The 20,111-nt window shown below is 44.1% G+C and overlaps 1 protein-coding gene and 1 long non-coding RNA gene across 5 annotated transcripts in view; one reads left to right on the plus strand and one right to left on the minus strand.

The window, feature by feature from the left end:
* The window catches only part of HRAS (HRas proto-oncogene, GTPase), a 76,187-nt gene extending 75,365 nt beyond the window's left edge, over positions 1 to 822 (minus strand). For 3 of the 4 annotated variants that reach the window (XM_032773425.2, XM_032773423.2, XM_075065061.1), the window contains exon 1: positions 406 to 762. The gene's annotated coding sequence lies outside the window, so the exon portion shown is untranslated. Of the gene's footprint in view, positions 1 to 405 lie in introns of all 4 variants that reach the window. The other variant, XM_075065062.1, reaches the window with a different exon arrangement.
* Positions 823 to 988: 166 nt separating this feature from the next.
* On the plus strand, positions 989 to 17,033 carry LOC116820758 (uncharacterized). The gene is made up of 3 exons (XR_004372719.2): positions 989 to 1,135; positions 9,022 to 9,152; positions 16,348 to 17,033. It is a non-coding gene; the product is annotated as an uncharacterized LOC116820758 (long non-coding RNA).
* Positions 17,034 to 20,111: the final 3,078 nt, after the last annotated feature.

The raw sequence follows: 20,111 nt of genomic DNA on the forward strand, positions 1-20,111 counted from the left end.
GGGATGGGTTGATCCTCCCAGCTCACTTTGGAGCCTACTATCACAACTGGTGCAGGATCAACGGAGCTCCAGCGAGCGACCCCCCGAGCAGCAGCAGCCACCGCCTCCTGCTCAGGAAAGCCAGTTCTGCTCTGCAATGCCCGGTTGCAGCCACCAGTCCTTACCGCGCACACATGTTCCCTGGGACACGCTGCCCGTGCCACTGCAGTGCCTGCTGCACGCCCGCCGCCCTGTGCATTCCCGGGGGGTTGCGTGGGAGGGAGGGGGCACAGGCAGAGATCAACCCCCCGGCCGCCCATTCCTCCTGCCGCTGCCCGTACTTTGGAAACCACCCACAAAAACAACGCCCGGGGCTGCGGCGCCACCTCCAAGCCCCCCAAAGCGAAGGGGATGGGGGGCACTTACCAGCGCTCTCGCCCGCCCCGGCGGCTTTCCTTGCACGGCAGAGAGCGGGGGAGAGGCAAATCCTCGGTGGGGGCAGGGGGCTTCTGCGGGAGGTGCGCACACAAAGTTTGGAGGGAAAAGGCAAAAAAAAAAATCCCCCCTCCCGGCCAGAGCCGCAGGTCCTGCCTCCCTCCCCGGCGGCGGCCGCTCTGGATCAATGGTGCGGCGGGCCCAGGCGAAGGTGAACTTTCCACTGGGGTGGTGGAGAAGCCCCCAGCTTGCAGCGCCCACCCCGCATTGGCACCGAGCCCTTGGGCGCTCTCTCGCTGCGGCGGCGGCAGCGCACTCGGACAATGTACGTGTGTGTGCACCAGAGGCCGCTCGGCGAGCCCCGGCAGCAGCGAGCGGTACACGCCCAGGCTCCGCTCCCCGCCCACCAGTCACTCACCGCCTCCCGCCGCCGCTGATAGGCGCTGCGCGCCAGCCCGGGCACCCCGGCGCACAGCCCCGGGCCTCCTGGTGGGCTGGGGGCCGCGTCAGTCACCGACGCTAAAGGCACCTCCCTTCCCCTCCGCGGGGGCACTGGGAGGGCTGGGGGTTGGAGGACGGCGCAGTAGCGGGGGGGGAATTGCTGTTTAGCCCTTATTTTTAGCGCCTAGCTCAACCTGTGGTGTCAGCCCGTGGACTAGAGAGGCATTAGGGAGTATTGATTGTTTCTAGGCTGCTGCTCTAAGAACTTGGTCAGCTAATGGTGAGTGATAACCACACATCAGGATGATAACACAAATGGTCCAGCCACAGACCTAGACGTTGTTTAATAAGTCTTGGTCTCCTCCCACTTCTATTTTTTTTTAAATAAAAACACATTTAGGGCCATATCCTCAGTAGGCGTAAGGCAGCCTAGCTCCACTGACTTCAGGAGCTGTGCTGATTTACACCAGCTGAAGAGCTGGCCTTTTATATTTGCAGCAACAAGGCATCCTGTGTTGCCAGCCTCCCTCACTTCTTTGTAACTTGGATTTAATGCTGGTGAAAGGTGTTGGTCTGTTTGATGACCCTGGAGGATGGAGTCTTTTGTTTAGCCACAGAACATAAAGGGCCTGGGCAACTCCCATGCTGCTCTGCCAGTTAGTGCTTTAGGGTATTTCAGTCCCTGTGCTAGGACACTCCTGGGCTTCTCTACTCACAGGGCAAGGTATGCTTAAAACCTTCCAGCAGTGCTTCAGTGAAGATGCTTCTCCCGTGGACATAGTTAATCCACTTCTGTGAGAGGCGGTAGCTATGTTGATGGAAGAACCACAGCGCTGTCTACAGCAGGGCTTAGGTCAGTATAACTGTCGCTCAGGGGTGTGGATTTTTCATAATGTAGTTATACAGATGTAAGTTTATAGTGTTATTCCTGGGGGAATTTTGTGCCAAAAAACTAAAAATTCTGCAACAAAAAAACCCCTAAAAATTCTGAACACTATTTTAAAATTCTGCATGTTTTTTGACAAAATGATATCGTATAATCCTGCTAGTTTCAACTATTTTGGTAATTTATTTAAACTACAATACAATGGATGGAGAATAGGAGTGGCTAGCATTGGTGGAAATCATCAAACCCCCTCTGTCTAATAGTAATATAGCTAGTATTGACTCTTTACATCTAGTTATTAGTCATCATGGGCACCTGAAAAGCAAGTGAGGGCTGGGGACTTAAACTCGCAATTTATACTGGCTACTGACCATCTCCAAAAAGATCAGTAGCAAACAGTTCATGGAGCACATTTTGGACTGAAAAAATTTCCTGTCGAAATGTAGACCAGTTTTAGTCATTAAAGCACCATAAGCATTTATGCAGACATACTGTTCTTTACAATACGGTTCCTTTACACCACTCTGGCAATGTAATGGAGCCTTAAAATGTTTACACCTATTTTATACTCCTGAGGGAATTCACTAAGAACAATGGGAACAATTCATTAAGCAGGCAGGCTGCTACATTCTCCTCTCCCTGAGGCAACAGAGCCTGCCCCACACCTACCTTTTCAGAAATACCCCCCAAACCCTGCCCCTCCATGCTGATCATGCTGCAAGAGTTAGCAAGAGGGATAGAGTGTCTCTGTCTCTCCCACATACATGACTACCCAGCCCCCGCTCCTCCCAAGTAGTGATTTGTGTATTTACCAGCTGCTTTGGATGCCCAAACCAACCTGTCTGCACTGCCAGGTACTGGGTGTATGACCGCTCTTGTGACTTCCCTTTACTTCCCCGACAGAAGTCATTTTTCTGCGGGTAAGCAAAGAAATCTGTGGGGGCCATGAATTCTGTGCACGTGCAGTGATGCAGAATTCCCCCAGGAGTAATAGTGTAGACCTGGCCATAGTGAGACTGCCAACAAGGGCGCCTTGATGATGGTTTCTATGATGTGAATACCTGTTCAGTAATATTAACTGGTCTGAAACCTCACCAGCCATCAATCAGATATCAGATGCAGTTTGCACATTCTTTGTAGAACTATGGTGAGGTATATAAACCTTATCCTGCCATAGCCACTAAGAAGTTAAGAGACAGAATAAATACCTCCTCAGCTGCAGCTTACTGGTGGACTATCAAGAGCTAGGATAAAAGCTTATGGACCAGGCAGAAGGGGATGGCTTTGCATCAAATGTAAGCTGGCAGGAAGCAGCTGGACCGTCCAGGGACAAAGCACTAGAATGAATCTCTCTGTGAAAGGGGCTGGGAGGCAGATGAAGGTAGGAAGTGGCCCAGGGAAGCAGCAATGAGCCTGAAGAAACAGGCTAAGCTGCTTCAAACAGGGTGCCTGGGCTGGAACCCAGAGGACTACAGGAGGCTCTTCCTACCAGCTACGTGGAAAAGAGATGTAAAAGCTGCCCTGATGCAAGGGGACAAGGACTACTGAGTCCAGGGTGGGGCTGAAAAGCTGGCAGAAGGTCATTAGACTTCTTTGTTGGACTCCTTACCACTCTGGAAGGGACAGAGACTATAAGTACCTGGATGGAGGGCTGAGTTGTGAGAAGGGGCAAACCACCAGAGGCTTGGAGGGACTGTTGACAGAGGGGGCCAGAGTTGAAGAGGCTGCTGTACCATGTCTGGCCAAGAGGAGGTGCTCTTGCTGATGAGCGACCCCACTGGAAGAGCCCTAGACTGCAGAGGGCAGGGTATGCAGCTTTCTAGAAACCTTTCCAACCAAACCTGCAGTGGCACTGGCTAGCTAAGATGAAGTATAGGGCTGTGCTCCTCAACTGGAAGGGAGGCTGGTTAGACATGGGGCCTACTGATATGAGAGAACATAAAGGGGGAGAAATGGGGAGCATTTCAGCATGCTCCCATGATCTCAAATTAAAGAGAACCGTGCCCTGTGGACAGAGAATACCAATGTCTACCCATTCATTCGTCTGCCTTCCTGACCACTATCGTGATTATCTATGCAGTAGGGAGGTATAACTCAAGGACTTCTATCATCCTGGCATTCACTTGATTTTATTAATATGCCAGAGCAAGAGCCTAAAGAGGAAATAGTCACTGCTTCTGCCAGAGTTATAGAAGAAAGACTGTCTCCTTTGTAACATATCAGCTCCACTAGTCTCTGTAGCATGGCATCATCTATTCTAGGGGAAATGGGACGCAAAATTCACTAGTGGTGCAGTTCTGTTGGTGGAAGCTTGGGCATTTTTAGTGTTGTCCTATCTATCCCTGCTCAGATTATGGCTGCATGAGACAGAGGTAAAAACTAGGACTGTCACTTAATCACAGTTAACTCATGCGATTTACTCAAAAAAATTAATCATGATTAATCGCAGTTTTAATCGCACTGTTAAACAATAGAATACCAATTGAAATTTATTAAAGAATGTGGATGTTTTTCTACATTTTCATATTTATTGTATTCTGTATTGTAATTGAAATCAAAGTGTATATTTATTACCAATATTTGTACTGTAAAAATTATCAACAAATTAAATAGTATTTTTCAATTCACCTCATACAAGTACTGCAGTGCAGTCTTTGTCATGAAAGTGAAACTTATAAATGTAGATTTTTTGTTACATAACTGCACTCAAAAACAAAACAATGTCAAACTCCAGAGCCTACAAGTTCACTCAGTCCTATTTCTTGTTCAGCCAATCACTAAGACAAACAAGTTTGTTTACATTTACAAGAGAGAATGCTGCCCTCTTCTTATTTACAATGTCACCAGAAAGTTAGAATAGGCATTTGCATGCCACTTTTGTAGCCGGCATTGCAAGATATTTGCATGCCAGATAAGCTAAACATTCTTATGCTCCTTCATGCTTCAGCCACCATTCCAGAGAACATGCTTCCATGCTGATGATGCTTGTTAAAAAAAATGTGTTAATTAGATTTGTGACTGAACTCCTTGGGAGAGAATTGTATGTCCCCTGCTCTGTTTTACCTGCATTCTGCCATATATTTCATGTTACAGAAGTCTCGGAAGATGACCCAGCACATGTAGTTCATTTTAAGAACACTTTCGCTGCAGATTTGTAGGTACACAAAGAAGGTACCAATGTGAGATTTCTAAAGATAGCTACAGCACTCAACCCAAGATTTAAAGTGCCTTCCAAAATGCCTTCCAAAATCTGAGAGGGATGAGGTATGGAGCATGCTTTGAGAAATCTTAAAAGCGCAACAGTCCGATGTGAGAAGTACAGAACCCAAACCACCAAAAAAGAAAATCAGCCTTCTGCTGGTGGCATCTGACTCAGATAATGAAAATGAACATGCATTGGTCTGCACTGCTTTGGATTGTTATCGAGCAGAACCTGTCATTGGCATAGACACGTGTCCCCTGGAGTGGTGGTTGAAGGATGAAGGGGACATATGAATCTTTAGTGCATCTAGCACATAAATATCTTGCGACGCTGGCAACAACAGTGCTATGTGAATGCCTGTTCTCACTTTCACATGACATTGTAAACAAGAAGCGGGCAGCATTATCTCCTGCAAATGTAAACAAACTTGTTTGTCTGAGCAGTTGGCTGAACAAGACGTAGGACCGAATGGACTTGCAGGGTCTAAAATTTTACATTGTTTTATTTTTTAAGGCAGGTTTTTTTGGTACATAATTAAACTTACAAATGTAGAACTTTCATGATAAAGAGATTGCACTACAGTACTTGTAATAGGTGAATTGAAAAAAATACTTTTTTTTTACAGTACAAATACTTGTAATAAAAAATAAACAAAGTGAGCACGGTAGACTTTATATTCTGTGTTTGTAATTGAAATCAATGTATTTGAAAATGTAGAAAACATCCAAAAATATTTAAATAAATGGTATTCTACTATTAATCATATTGTTAAAATTTTTAAATCACTTGACAGCCCTAGTAAAAACACATGTGCAACTGTCTGATGTACAGCTTTGAAAGTCGCTGCCAACAATGGAGCTGCCCTGGTGGTGAATTACAGGTCCTGAATTTTGCCAGTGTAGATTCAGATCTGTTGTCTCACTGCACAGTATAGTGCACAATGGCTGTATCAGCAGACCAGTGATAGCTGTACTTCCATTATCACTGGTCACCTGGAGATGGTCTACAGTCAGTGAAAATCATTACCATCTCATGGTTAAGTTTTTGCCTTGATGACCTCAATCCTGTTCCTCGTCAATAACTATTCAGTTTACAAAGCAACCACCATAACTGCCAAAATGGATGCTGGTTATGCCAGTGGCAAGAAAGGAGGAAAGTACAGAATGAGTGTGCAACCACCTTCCTACAAGTGGTCCCACTGGTACTGAGGTACTCTGGCCAGGCAGTGTAGGGACATTTACACCTGTGCTGCCCATGTTGTATGTGTTCTCTGGATAAATAGAAGATATCAGCCTCTTGCAAAAAGGATTGGGTCTTCTACTCCCACGTATGCTGTAGGATCCACAACGCCCCAGTATGATATTCTCTGCTAACAACCCACCCAGGAGTGGCATGTTGGACAAGCAGATGTTTAGTCTTGGGACAGCATGATTATACTTCACTAGCACTAAGAGTAACTTAAAAAAAATTCGTTAGATCTGTCATTCCTTAGTTATGCTCTGCCTTAAACAGGCATGTAAGTATCCTGAGGTAGCTTGGCATGATTTCCACCCTATGTCAGAGTAACCTTCACACACGGTACAATTTAAAAATGGTCTTTAAGTCCCATCATAGATGAAGATCATCCTAAATAATTCTGCAGGGTGTACCTTTGACTTATCTATTTCCACTAGAGAAACCTAGGAATCAGCCAAGTTGAAGTCTGCACTATCCTTCCCCCATGCCCTGCCCTTCAGCTAATCACAGAAGTTGTTTCTCCATGATAACTTTCTCACTGACATAGCAAACACCACAACTTGCTAGATTCCAAGGGATGTAAGTGTGAGTGTGTCCAGATTTTGCCCTTGGTTACACCAATGTAAATCCAGAGTAACTCCAGTGAAGTTAATAGAGTTAGGCTGACTTTACACTGTTGTAAAGGAGCTCAAAGCCTGCCCCCCTGTCCTGGACACTGACGAGAATTATTGATGCCATTTGCATCTAGATTGCAAGTAGCTGGACTGAATCCTTTACTGTCTCCTAGGAACAATTTAAGGTTGAGGTGCACTGTGGGTCATCATGGCTAACTTTGCTTAGCTTGGGTTGTTTTAGGTAGCAGAACATTGCTGCTCATTTCCTTGGTTCCATCCTTTTCTTACCACAGGTTCATTTGGTCCCTTCTCAAAGTGTGCCTAGCCATCTTCTGTGTAACTGAAATCAGGGCTTCCCTGGGGCATCTGCGGGGGTGGGAAGGAGAGGAGAATGTTGCTAGGAATGGGCGAGAGGGAATGGATCACTTGATGATTACCTGTTCATTCCCTCTGGGGCACGTGGCTTTGGCCACTGTTGGAAAACAGGATATTGGGCTAGATGGACCTTTGGTCCGACCCATTCTTAATGTCAGTGCAGCTTCGTGCCTTGCTTGGTTTCAGAACTTCCTCCTCCGGAGCATACTGAGAAAACTGGTCTCCCTGATGAAAATGCCAGACTCCCCAATATCATTTTGCTGCTATTCTTCCCAGATAACTTAGGTTCCCTGAATCCAACTCTCCTGCAGATGCACATTAGTAATCATGGGTACCTTTAATATATTCAGAAGACTGTGGCCACTTCACTGACGTGGGTCTCCTCAGAGCTTAGGGGTCACTTGCAACATGGCAAAAATTGAACTAATAAATAAAGTTTAAACATTTGTTTTGTTATCTTTAGAGAACACAGAATGCTTCCTGTTCCCCTCTGACATAAGTAATTTGCCATGGCAACCAGCTTATGAAACAGAAAAGTGTTTGGTGCATGATGTGTTTGGTTGCTATGGTGAGGAGAGAAGCTGAGACCTTTTCCTCTTTGTTCATTGGTGGCCGTGCATCATCTAGGCAGGAGAGTCCAAGTAAAAAAAAATCTTTGTTAGGCTTGTAAGACAGCGGGCTTGCATTGCATTGTCTGGCACATGGATCAAAACTGAAACAGAGTCATCAGTAGGAATTAAGGAAATGCGTACGAGGGCAGGGACAGGGCTGGGTTCTTAGAAATACAGGGCCAAATTCAGTCCTAGTGTAAGCCAGTGCAACTCCTGCTGATATCATTGGAAGCTGCATCTGCTTACGCCAGAACTGAATCAGACATACCATCATTATCAATTTTCATATTTAGGATCTTCTTTTCCAAAGTTTGTCCAATGGGAAAGCTCCTCTCAATAGACCTGAGAGATGAGGCTGGCCATAGAGTTCTTGTTGCCTCAAGGTAGACTAGGCAGGCATAGTTGTTCTGTTAACTCACCCTCTTAGCATGTATTGGGACTTTTTGAAAATACTGATTGCTCCTGAGTCACTGTGGAAAATTCAGCTAATTAACTCCACTCTGGGAAGTGAGAGTGGGCAGAGGAAACTGGTTCAAGACAGAAAGGGAGGATGTGGAACCCCAGAACTTGCACTGGGGGGTGGTTTAGGCTGAATCTTATTATGTTATTTCAACAGTTAACAAACACAGCCTAGGAAAAGGGTGAATTTGGGCACTAAGTTAAGCACAAGTAGTCCCACTGTTCACATGCTTAATTATATGCCGTGTTGTTGTAGCCATGTTGGTTCCAGGATATGAAAAAGACAAGGTGGCTAAGGTAATATCTTTTATTGGACCAACCTCTGTTGGTGAAACAGAGACGCTTTTGAGCTACACCGAGCTCGCTCACTTTATGCTTAAAGTTAAGCATGTGCATAAGTGTCTGCAGAATCAAGTTCTAACCCAGTGTGTGTTTCTTCTGTGCTAGAATGGGGTGAGGACGTTGCTTGTTCACAAAACCCAGCATTAAGTCAGAATGCAAAGATTCTTTTCCATTAAAATGAAGATGCCAACAGAAGCATATACTCTTCTGGTTGATTTCATAGGCTGAAAAGTTATCAGCATCATTGACTGACATGCAAATAGGAGGAGCCAGTGGCCTAGGAGTCTGCTTCTGTGTGCACTTAAAAGCATAAGTGCATAGTTAATACCAGTAGCCAGGGGCACTCTTGACCTGAAAGAAACAGATGGGAGACCAATAAGCCCACACGAGACTTGCAGCTGTGAGTTCACATCCTCTTAGGCAGCTGTTGTTTTTATGCAGCCATAAAGGTGTCTCTGATGTGGAAGCCTTTGTTCCCAATGATACCCAGAAAGAGTACACCCCTGGAAGAAGTAATGTGCAGTAACCAGACTCTCACTGGTGGATAAACTTTCATCTCTCTTAGACACCGGGTAAGTTTTATGATCACTATGCTATTGATACCAGCTGGAATTAGGATCCCATATCCCGCATGTCGGGATGAAGTGGAAGCTCTCTCTTTTACTGAAGAATGATCCCTTAAAGTTTAGGCTATTTATGCAGTGGAAAAGCTCACAAAGCTCGAGAAAGGACAGACAACCTTTTTCTATCACTTGGACTCTGTTGAATTTGCAGATAAAACTATAGTGGCTAATGACAGCTCCTTTCCTAATTTCTCATTGAGGCTGTAGAGAAAACTCTCATAGATAACAAGCTGTAACGATAGGCTTCTTTCCAACTGGTGCTATTATGTAGGTTCTTTATGTGTGGAGCAAATCTATACTGAGATGCAAGCTCTAGCTTACTGCATAAAATGAATTACTGTATTGTAATTGACTGTAAAAGTATTACTGTATAAGGAAAAGCTCTGTGAGTCTTCTACACCATAAAGAAACCACGAGATAAATGCAACCCATTGATAAAAACACCACTAAAATTATTCAATAGTATAATTCAATTAATTCTGTTATACAAGAGAAGTCTGAGGATCAGCTGCAGATTGTACCAAAAAGGACAAAGCCCTAGGAGAAACAGCATGAATTTCTGCAAACAAGTACTACACATTCAGAGGGAGTGGGATTTTTTCAAAATTGTCCAAGAGACTTAGGAGCAAAAGTGCCATTAGGAAAATGCACAGAGACAAGAGAAAAACCAAAAGGACTTGTGCTCCTAAGCCATTCTGGGACACTACCAGCAAAGGATGCTGAGCAGAACTAGAAGGATTCCGTGGTCTAATTAACAAACAATTTAAAATGGTTTCTATTACCGTCTCAGTTTACAGAATCACCCACTCCCTTCATCATATAGCACTAAAAGACCCACACCTGAAATTTGTTATACGCTTCATTCCTATGCAGCTTTGCTCTGAGACCCAAAAAACAGTGACACTGAGATCCACGATACAAACAATCCTACTGAAAAACAAATAATACTCAAATGTCCCTTAAATCAAACCCTTAAAAATAAAGTGCACAGACTTCTGGAAGGGCAGGTCAAAACCAAGAAGCTGATGTACTGTTGATTCCTTTCACAAAATATCATTCTGCAGTGCAAGACACAAAAGTCAGGCAGACCTTCCCCACATATGGAGTTAGTACTTGAAACAAAACCCCAGTGAGATCAATGGAAAGATTCCCATTGACTTCCATGAACTTTGGATCAGACCCTTACCAATCATAAACTGAAAATAGAAACTGAGAGAGACGATTCCCTGAAAACACAGAGAGCAAGGACTTTATAATCAGTAAGGCAGAGGAAAGACTGAAACAGAGAGACATCCAATGTTTAAAATATGAATGAATGCTGATAAGTAAAACCCTCCCATTTAAAAAACAAAGAAAGACTGAGCATAATTTTGGGAGAAGTGAAGGAGATGGTAGAACTAGCCTCTCGTTATGGGCCAACGTTATGGGCCAACGTGTTTTAGAAATGAACAATCATACCAACGGCATATTTTGTATAGAAACCTATTTCTAGTGTGAAGACCTAACCCAGGCAGATGCCCGAATGTATTAGATTTAACGCTGAATTGAACCAAATGGGACGGGGGGGCGGAACTCCACAGCCAATAGCATGTGGAACTAGAAAGAAAGTCATTTGTGTTTGTGACACTGTATTTAGAAGTTGCTTCTCTCTACCCAATGACCTAGCTTTCACGTTGGGTAGAGAGATGGAAGGCCCATTGAATCAATGGAAAGACTCCTGTCCCAGTTGCTTTCGTAGACTTTAGTTCAAGTCCCTGCATATTAGGCTTATTGTACAGGTTTCTCGTTACTTATGTGATGGCAGCAGTGGCATATCTATACTTCAAGCTGCAGGTGTAAATTTCAGCTTGAGGAAATGTACCTGCATTAGTTCTCATTGAGCTGGCGCACTAAAGAGTGTAGCTGTGGTGGCAGTAGGGACTAGCTTCCCTGCGTATGTACTCATCTTAGATGCTAGGCACATACTCGGCAGCTACCCTCTACCCTTAGTATACTAGCTTGATCAGAGCTAGGGCAGGTGTGTCTCCTTGAGCTGAAACTTACATCTCCAGATTGAAGGGCAGACATTCCCCAAGAGGGACCAACACTGCAGTTGACAGAATTGTCTCATTTCCATGTCCATTGAATCTCAGGCCTCTCTGCTGAGACTGCCATTAAGGGTGCCAAGAAACATCAGTTCTATTGGTGGATTTTGGTGGAAACTTGTCCATTTGGTGCTACAACAATGCCACCAGTTCATAGTACGTAGGCCAACAGTTGGTAAGGACTTTTAGCCAATGTCAACTTGAGCTAGATTTCAAGTGTTGACTTATGGCTGATTCAAAGCTGTAGGAGGCTTTCTATTCACTTTAATGGGCAACAGAACAGGCCTTCAGAGGTGGAAGTCTCTGTATTCCATTAACAATCCCCTGAATCATCCAATCCCCTTTGCTCTGCATTTTAAAATCAGGGTTAGTCTACACTACCGCGCTACTACTGTCGCACATCTGGTGAAGAACTCCACCTCAGCAAGAGGCGGAAGCTATGTTGGTGGGAAAGCGTCTCCTGCCAACGTAGCACTAGTGTGAACAGCACTTAGGTCGATGTAACTTGCATCACTGAGGGGGGTGACTTTTTCACACCCCTGCAAGATGTAAGTTACATTGACTTAAGCAGTAGTTTAAACAAGTGGTTCACAACCCGGGATATGTATATCTCTGGGGGTATGCAGAGGTCTTCCAGGGGGTACATCAACTCATCTAGATATTTGCCTACTTTTACAACAGGCTACATAAAAAGCACTAGTGAAGTCAGTACAAACTAAAATTTAATACAGACAATGACTTGTTTATACTGCTCTATATACTATACACTGAAATGTAAGTACAATATTTATATTCCAATCAATTTATTTTATTATATGGTAAAAATGAGAAAGTCAGCAATTTTTCATTAAGAGTGTACTGTGACACTTGTATTTTTATGTCTGGTTTTGGAAACAAGTAGTTTAAGTGATATGAAACTTGGGAGTATGCAAGACAAATCAGACTCCTGAAAGGGGTACAGTAGTCTGGAAACATTGGGAACCACTGGTGTAGACAAGCCCTCAGTGCAAATGCAGTTTAATATAATACTTCTAAATTCATGCCTCTCAGTAAAGAAATTACTGATGAAAAAGAATGTTAAGGTTACTTACAAGGTCCAGTCAGCTGCTAGGAGTCTGAATTCCAGACTTGTAAACAGGCCCATTCGCTAATTGAGTTTTCAGCCTTCTTTGGGCAGTGTCCACATCTGATGGTCAAACAGATTCATCCTTGTATCCTTGAAGGCCTCTTTGTACCAGATGAGTCCACGTTTAAACCTTTGACCAGTCCTGTTTTTCCCCTGGAAGAATCAATACAAGATTTTTTTAAAATCACCCATTTACTCTGATTCAACAAATTTTATTCTGCTAGTTTCTCAAAACCCCTCAAATTAACACTGAAGAAAACAATTGTTGGAGAAATTCGTGTCACATGAAGATTGCAAGGTTCTATTTTATTGTCTGATCCATTCATGCACTGGTAGTAAAATTACAGACAGTTCTAAAGACCTACGTATCCTGCTAAATTGCTGTTTTCTTTTTCTTGGTCACCTTTTAATGTAGTGGCTAAACTCTCACTCCTTTCTCTGCCAATTCTGACCATACCACTCCTTCCCATCACCCACGCTTATAATCTTAGTATCATTTTTTTTATCTTCTCACAGCTAGTGCCCCACAAAATCCTGTCATTCCTTTCTCAACAAGGAGCCTGATGCTCCACTGCATTGCTCTCACTTTGCCTAGGGGGAAATGGTTACACACGACACCCAGTTGGTGTAATATGGTACCAACTCACAATTTAAATAGCTACATGGCAAAGGTATAAATAGCTACACAACATGCAAGGCAATGAAGGATGCTGCCCAACCTTCCTCTGGGCTTTTCCATCCCTATTACCCAAGCCTTAGTGCAGTGTTTCCCAAACTTGGGACACCACTTGTGTAGGGAAAGCCCCTGGCGGGCTGGGTCGGTTTGTTTACCTGCCGCGTCCACAGGTCCGGCCAATCTTGGCTTCCAATGGCCGCGGTTCGCCGCTCCAGGCCAATGGGAGCTGCTGGAAGAGGCGGCCAGTACATCCCTTGGCCCACACATCCCTCAGCCCATGCTGCTTCCAGCAGCTCCCATTGGCCTGGAGTGGCAAACCGCGGCCACTGGAAGCTGCAATCGGCCAGACCTGCGGACACGGTAGGTAAACAAACTGCCCCGGCTTGCCAGGGGCTTTCCCTACACAAGCGGCGTCCCAAGTTTGGGAAACACTGCCTTAATGTGTGCTCTGATAATTTCCCACTTTTGGTTATTGCAACCTTCTCACTATATCCACCTTCTTCTTGAGCCTTAGTGATGGTGCTTGTGCTCCTTCTTCTGCCACATGAAATTCAAGCTTCTCCCCCTCCTGCTCAGTGAACGCCAGAATTCTCTTACCTTCCTCATGTTGCTCTCAAGCCGTTAGAGGCCACAGGAGATAACAACCCCAATACTAGGCATGTGTAACAGAGATCCTCCTTTAGTTCATGTGGTAGGAGCATGTGTTTTTTAGAGTCAGAGGCCCTGAGTTCTATCTCTGATCCCTCTGTCCATGATTATGACAGCTATATACATGTAGCCATGGGTTTACATCCCCCTCTCTGCCCCAAAGATCTTTCCAGGAAGGGTCTAGAGAGCCATATAATGGAGATAATTGTTTTCCCCCTTTCTGTTCCCAGTTCAATTATCCCCCTTTTTTCTCCTTCTGCTCCCCAACCTGGCAGAGTGAGATGCTAATTCCAAAGCTAGCCTCACTGTAGATAGAAAAACATATTCTTGCAGTAAGGAAAAGTTTCCCCCTCTCCCAGAACTGTGATCCAGGCACAAGGGACCTGAAGACACTTTTTGTCCACATGGTTGTAGCACCATTACCTTCATTTAAATGTAAGTTTAAAAGCTAGGGCCACATTTTCAGAAGTAACTAATTTATTTTGAGAGGCCAAATTTGAGACGCTTTAAAGAGGTCTGGCTTTCTGAAAGTCAGGTCCTTCAGTTTGGGGGCATCCAAAAATTGAACCATCCAAAATCCACTAACAACTTGTGTAAATCTTGGCCATGAATTTTTGAGCTGCCTCTGTTTGCTCTGACTGGCAAAGCATGACGTTCCCATGAAGAGGGCCATGTGAATTCAAGTGATTGATTGAATTCCAGCCCTTGGCCCCTTATAAAAATATGTGACTAAGCTAATGTTAATCTACAGATGCTGTACTAACACTGATTTTCCAGTATTTATTAGTAACACATCTTAATAAAGAAAGAAGAAGGTGTTAAATATAGTTTCCCTGCAGTATGCTGTTTAATCATCAGAATTTCCTGGCAAAGGGATCTGGGGGACTTAAATGATCACAAAGAGAATTAAACAACATGCAATACTGTCTCTCTGTCATGCTATATGATAGACCTCAGGGAAAGGAATTGACCTCAGGACTGTCCAGCTCCTAATAGACATGGGATATTTCAGGTTTGATATGCTTGGTCTCTGAAATGGGGGGACTTAGGAAGGTGCTGTGTGAATCCTCCCCCAGCCTCTTAACCTTAGACTATATCACTTTGACGAAAATACTTGTGATAGCAGCCAGGGCCAGCTCCAGGGTTTTTGCCACCCCAAGCAGCAAAAACTCCCCAAAAAACGCGATCACAATCTGCGGGAGCTCTACCGCCTCCGCTTCAGTCTTCGGCGGCAGCTCCTTCGCTCCAAGAGGGAGTCAGGGACCCGTCGCCGAATTGCCGCTGAAGAGACAGACATGCCGCCCCTTCCCCATGGCCACCCCAAGCACCTGCTTGCTGGGCTGGTGCCTGGAGCTGGCCCTGATAGCAGCTCTCCTGCAGTAGTATGTGCATGCTCAGTGAGCTTGCCCCTGTCTGTCTGTTTGGAGCATTCTCATGTGTTCACTGGGGGTCTGATCCAGAGCTTATTGAAGTCAATGGTGTTGGGAGGGAGTGAAGTGATATTTAGGCCTGACAGAAGCCTGCTGTATATTTTAAGAGTTTGTTCTGATAACATTTAACAGCGTAACCATAAGTAGAAGCGTAAGAAGTGCATGTTTGATAAATTGCAGAATAATCGTATTTAGTGTTGAACATGAGTAACAAATTGCAGAGCAATCATGTTTGTGAGAGCAAGAAAAGATAAAATAACTAAAAAGTTAGAAAGGACCGGTTTGAACTAACACTAAACCTACACTGCTGGGAGAAGAGAGTTAACAGAGAAATGAGAGACTAATACATATGTGTAAAAAAACCCCAAAAAGTTATAACTAAGCTTATGTATACACTGTACTTGCGTTGCTAAAACTTTTGTTGGTCAAGGGTGTGAAAAAACACACCTCTGACTTTTCATACCTCGACTGACAAAAGTTTTACCGACGAAAAGCACCAGTGTGGATAGCACTGTGTCTGCAGGAGACGCTCTCCCACCAACAAAGCTACTGTCCCTCATTGGGGGTGGTTTTATTTTGTCAGCAGGAGATCTCTCTCCTGCCGACAAAGAGCGGATACGGTGCATGCCTTACAGCGGCACTGTGCTGCTGTACGGTGCACAGTGTAGACATAGCCTAAGTTGGTGTGATAAAGGGAGGTTGAAGCTGTATTGTTTGGTGCTGAAGGTGACTGTGATGAGATCATCCTGATTAGCTTCCTATGTGTGAGTAACTGATCGCTACTCTGAGTGTTTTGCCATAATAAATATTTGGTAGATCCAGCTGCTGAGTAAGTGAACTTTAACCCAACAAATGGCATTTTTTCCATTCATTTCCGTGGGCTTTGGATGGGGACCTGGAAGCACGTACCTTGTTGCAGTGCTCCTATCCTGTCTGAAAGTCTCTATCCATACAAACAAAAATGAAACTTAAGTGGAAACTGAACCCATAACATCCTGTAGCACTTCAACCACTAGCACCAGCAGATTTTCCCTGAGTCCCACCTCACCTCAGGATCTTTGAAGGGGCAATAGTGGAGCATTCACTCTGGATTACCGTGGAAGTGGCTAGCATAGTCTATGTTTTTAAGTCACTTTAGAAAATAATAACAATGCAGTAATAATCTGTATTTTTATCACAGCTTTCATCTATCTCAAACATGAATTAATCCTCCTACCATCCCTATGACAAAGGTAAATATCTTTATACCTGCCTTATAGATGGGTAGACTGAGGCTCAGAAAAGGAAAAAGGCAAGTCTGAGGCAAAGCTGGCAGTAGAATCCCAGAGCCTTGACTGCCATTCTCCTGCACCACTCTCTGGACCACACCCACTGGACCAAGGAGTGTTGACTACAGTCCAAAAGAGAAATTAACCTTCATAGACAGAGCAGAAGGGTAAGGGCAGTGTCCAGCCAGAGGGAGGGCTGGCTAAACCATGTTGCAGCTTTTTGTGTGCATGTATTCACACATGCAACTGAAGAAAGTAAATGAACACAACCAATCTAAGACAATGAATCGAACAGTCACCAGAACAAAGATGCAAGACACAGTAAATCTAAATGCCCCATTCTCAGCCATTTGTGTGGAGTAATCAAGCAGGTGGGAGCGTAAAAGCTCCCTCATCACTTATTCCTGAATCGTCTTTAGCATGTTATTGCCTAGCGCTCTTGTAGCATGTTGTCTGCCAGATAATAAACAACTGATGCTTCATTCACCACTATAATGAGCAGCAAAGAGTCCTGTGGCACCTTATAGACTAACAGACATATTGGAGCATGAGCTTCATTCACCACTGTAATGAGGACATTATTAAAAATTATCTATGGAAAATGATCCATCACATTTTGAATTGAACTCTGATATGGGAAAGAATGATGCATTTTTCTGAAAATCAAAGTTCAAGTTTTGGCTTTACACTTTGAAAATGTGGATGCTTTAAACTTCCAGGGCAATCAAAGTGATAATTCCAAAACACTTACAAAACACAGTGGTCTTTAGGCAGTGCAAAATGCCTAAAGCAGTCCCAGTGGAGATGTATTAGTGGACAGAGTCCAGGGGAGGTCAAAGAAGTGTGGTAAACATGGTTGTGACCCAGGAATCTCTTAATATCAACTGGCAAAGGGCACAGAGGGGGTACATAGGGGTTACAGGAATCCTTAGAGTTTGATGTGTACACAATAGTTCACCAAAGGGTGACATGTAAGGTCTCTAATGAAAGTCTGTGTCACACTGATCATCATCATAATTGTGCAATGTGTGTACAGATATTGTGTAAGGAGTGTGTGTATATATATACATATATATACACACACACACACACACACACACACTTAAAATAAAGTTCTTAAGATATGCAACTAGGGGGTTGGTCACCAGGAAAGATGAAAAGCAGTTTTTTTCCAGGCAAGAAATGTTTATCCATTTATCTGTTTATCCATCTATCTGTAAATTGTGTATTGTCTGGTTCAGAATGGGAAACCATTTGCACTGAGCCAAATGCTAGCAAAAGATTGCAATATCCCCAAAGAGATGAAATTTACAGGAAGACGTGAACCAGCAGGGGGATCCCCATTTACACGTGAAAACAATCAACTTCAAGGATATAACTGGGTAGATAGAGAGACTTGGGGAAGCTCTACACTTAAAACAGTGCAGTGCAGTTGTGCCACTATAGTGCTAATGTGAAGACATTGCTACACTGATATGAGAGCTTCTCCCATTGGCTTAGTTAGCTACTGCCTCTTGAGGAGGTGGATTACGACAACAGAAGAAGCCCTCCCATCAACATAGCGCTATCTCCACCGGGGGTTAGGTCAATATAACTGCGGCACTCCAGGGTGTGGATTTTTCACACCCTTGAGCAATGTAGTTTTACCGAAGTAAGATTATAGTGTAGACTTCACGTAAGGTTATGTCTGCACTAGAAGCACTACAACAACATAGCTGCAGCTGCGCCACTGTCACATAGATGCATACTGCAGCGACAGAAGGGGTTCTTCCATTGCTGTAGTAAATCCAGCTCTCCAAGAGGCAGTAGCTAGGTTAATGGAAGAATTCTTCCATCGACCTAACAGTGTCTACATCAGTGGGGCTTATGTCAGCTTAATTACTTTGCACAGGCCATAATTTTTTTTGCAGCCCTGAGCAATGTAGTTAACCCGACTTAACTTTGTTGTGGAGACCAGCCCTAAGGCTGTTTCTTTCACGGAAGCAGCAAGCGACAGTGTTGCTTGTTTCATTAAAGGAAGATCATAGCCTAACATGGCTGAAATATGCTGGAAATATTTTGGGTGAGGAAAACCTCCTTTCTAAAGAAGTTATCCTGTTAATTAAGTTTAAGTTTTAGAGCGCGTGTTATGGTTTTGTTGTATATGTAACCATTTATTGCCAATATTCTTATTCACTATCACTTCAATCTCTGTTCTTTGATAATAAACTTATCCCTGTTTTCCTATTCTCGTTTTCATTATAAATATATCTAAGTGCTTTGTGTTCTGCAGAGCTGTGTTCTAAGGTATATCTAATAAGCTGCAGTGAATTGTTCCTTTGGGACCAGCAAGCCTGGTAATTCTATGAGCATTCAGTGGATAAGGGACTGGACGCTGCAGGGAACTCTTGGGAGTTGGTGTGTGCCTATCACTACCTGTACAGAGAGATCAGCCTGCGGAAGCCTGGAAGGCAGTGCTTGTGTTGCCAGAAGCTGGTGGTTTCAGGGAGCTGATCCACAAAAGGCACAAGCAAGCTATGGACAGGTGGTGGTGAGATGCCTTATATCGCTGGGAAGCATCACATTGGTTTATCACCAGGGTGGTAGAGTTTATCACATGGCTGCAGAAATGGATCACATGGCTATTATTACCACAAGTACGGAATTATGTACATGTTTACATAAATACCAATATATCTATACTTCCCTTTTGTATAAAATCTTATTTTACATCCCATTCCTGTGATATCAGGGTATGTTTGTGTATCTGTTTATAGCTGCACACCCAGTATATCAGAGATAATGATATAAATTAAGGATTTACCTTAAGTCACTGACTGAGTAGGTCAGATTTCTCCTTGCACCCAGCAGCTACATGCCATCCACCAAGACTGATTGTGACAAATCTTTACGAATATGTTTTAAGCAAATTTAGGATTTGTAGAAGGTGCTACATTGATAAACCTAGACAAGTCCTCTTGTCATGGGGTAGCTGGTCCCTGTAGATCAGGGGTAGGCAACCTATGGCATGCATGCCTAAGGCAGCATGCAAGCTGATTTTCAGGGGCACTCACGCTGCTCGGGTCCTGGCCACCGGTTCGGAGGGGCTCTGCTTTTTAATTTAATTTTAAATGAAACTTCTTAAACATTTTAAAAACCTTATTTACTTTACATACAACAATAGTTTAGTTATATATTATAGACTTATAGAAAGAAACTTTCTAAAAACGTTAAAATGTATGACTGGCACGCGAAACCTTAAATCAGAGTGAATAAATGAAGACTCAGCACAGCAGTTCTGAAAGGTTGCACACCCCTGCTGTAGGTAGACTAAGCCCAGTGCCCCAGCCCAGAGCAGGTGAATCCAATCCAGCCTATTAAAGAGGGTTGGGCTGCACCTGGGCCACTAAAGGCCTGCTAATGGGCAGCTGGGAGATGGACTGAGATCGGCTGTGCCCGGGAGAAGGGAAGCCACAACAGAGTGGAGTTAGCTCCTGTGGTGGGTCCTTGGCACAGGGGCTCAGAGAAGCAGCCTGAGGCTGCTGCTCCAGGAAGGGAGCAGAGCTAACTGAAACTGGGAGGCTGCCAGGAACAGGAGTGCCAGAGACCCTAGGGGAAGGATGGGCCTGAGGCTAAGGATGAAGTTAAAAGACAGTTTTCCTGTTTGCTTGCCAACCTTGGCTAAGAAAATGAACTT

The sequence above is a fragment of the Chelonoidis abingdonii genome, chromosome 4 (assembly GCF_003597395.2).
Source record: "Chelonoidis abingdonii isolate Lonesome George chromosome 4, CheloAbing_2.0, whole genome shotgun sequence".
Taxonomy (NCBI): domain Eukaryota; kingdom Metazoa; phylum Chordata; order Testudines; family Testudinidae; genus Chelonoidis; species Chelonoidis abingdonii.